The sequence below is a fragment of the Solanum pennellii genome, chromosome 12 (assembly GCF_001406875.1).
Source record: "Solanum pennellii chromosome 12, SPENNV200".
Lineage (NCBI taxonomy): Eukaryota > Viridiplantae > Streptophyta > Magnoliopsida > Solanales > Solanaceae > Solanum > Solanum pennellii.
Window position 1 is genome coordinate 63,724,633 of NC_028648.1, and position 2,235 is coordinate 63,726,867.

Here is a 2,235-nt window from a genome sequence, read left to right on the forward strand (position 1 = left end):
CTGAAAGAGTCTTTATCTATCCATAATCATATAAACCCGTGGAACACCATCCAGACTTAGCTAATCAAAGTAAGTCCTTAAAGCTGAATCGAACTCAACCTTGAATCACGGAGCGGAATTCATTGTCACTGACGTAACTCGAGAAGCCGTAACATCGAAGAAATAAGAGTAACTATCACTAGAGCAAGCTCATCGTCCTTCTAAATACCAAACTATCAGACTCAAGTCTGCTACATCAGTCTACAAGGATTTAAGCCGGCCGAGCGACGTCGGGGCTAAACTAAGTCCTACCGACTTTGAATCATGCATTTCTAAGGAAAACCCTAGTCAAACCTAAACTAAGGCCCAACATACATCTGACAACCAGTATTCAAACATACAAATATTCATATAGCAAAGAAGGTCAATTAATAACAATAAACATGCTCACAGTTACCCGATAATTCTCAGAAAAGGGGCGAAAATATGATTTTTAACACCTATGCATGATCCAATAACTACCCAACCCAAATCCCAACTAATCAACATGCATTCACATGTTCGAGTTCAATCTAAGAAGAGAAACCATAGCCTACCTGAACGCAGATCACGCGCGCTCCAAAATTCACTCCCCGGATCTTTTAACATTCTCTGCCCTCTCTCACTCGCCTCTCTCCTCCCTCTCTTGATTTCGCTTGCCTCTCTCCTCCATCCCAATCTCGCTCACATCTCTCCTCCCTCTCCCAATCTCTTTTTCCATATATACAAATACATATGTATAATATACACTTATCTAAAAAATATACATATATAATTCACCTTTCTCCCACTCTTTCCCCCTCTCTTTCTCTAGCCCTCTCCTCTCTCTCCCTGCCTCACTCGCCTCTCTCCTACATATAACATGTAGCTACAAATCGTTATTATCAAACTATAGCTATGGAGAGTAATTAATTATTTTTAAGTGGTTATATGTGAAAGTTCCTGGGATAATTGTATAAAATGACAAACTTATAATATAAAATAAATATAGTAGCTACCCTTTGATTTATTGTGTTCCATAGCAAACTGTTTGTCAATCCCTCTCTCTCTCATATTCTCGCTCGCCACTCTTCCTCTTTCGCTCACTTTCTGTCGCTCGTCTCTCTCGTTTTATACAATAGAATTGTATAAATTGTGTTTCAAATTGTATAAAGCGAGAGAAAATTGTATAAACGCATGCAAATACATATATCTTCATTCTATACACTTATAATTATACAATACAAATATTTCCATGCCCAAGTCTCTTTCGCCTTTCTCGTTATACAAATTCAAATTGTATATAATTTTTCTCTTTCTCGTTTTATACAATTTGATTCAATTGTATATTCCCTGCACAAGTCTCCTTTTGCTTTTCTCTCTTTCTCGTTTTATATAAATTCAAATTGTGAATGTTGTCATTGTCCTAAATTGGCAAAATGGAAAATCCCAAGAGTTTTTCTGAGAATCCTCAATTACATTTTAAGAATATGAGTATTAGACAAGTTTAAGCTGAAGATTACACACTAAGAAGGGAGAAACAATAATGTAATTGAATATAGATCGAGCAAAACAACTTTAGAAAAAGACTTACATTTCGTGGACTGTTTAATTGAAGACCAATATGAAACCCATGGTTGGATCTGCCCAATAAAATAAATTCAAATTTGAACTTCAAAAAGGATTACTACTTGCTTTGTAATATTTGTTCTTTATTGTGTTACCTTTAGAGAGTTTTGTTTATACATGCAAATGAAGAGGCAGAAGAAAAAATATTGACGAAAAATTCATTGACGTAGTTCAATTGTCGTGCCATATCAGATTCTATTTTTCTTGACTTCACAAAAAGACTCAATTAAGTGTGGGGTATTTTGCGTAATTTAAAGGACGAGTATATATTGTTTTTAGGTCAGTTTTTAGTCATTTTCACTCACTCAAATAAAATCCCCAAGCCAAAACCCAAAAGTTCTCATCTCACTCAAATTCTCTCTTCATTCATTCTCCATTGAAGAAACAAAGAAGTTTGAGGAAGAAGACAAAGTCTCCAAGGTTATTACTCAAATTATGCGGATAAAGCTTCATTAAGGTATGAGTTCTTCACTTTTGGGATTCCTTTCCCAAGAGGTCCTTTCAAAGTTTATTTCTAAATCACCCAATTCTTAGGGTTTTTCTCTACAAATGGGTTCTCTTTTAAACTTGAAATTGATGATTGATTATGATGAATTGTGATTAGCTATG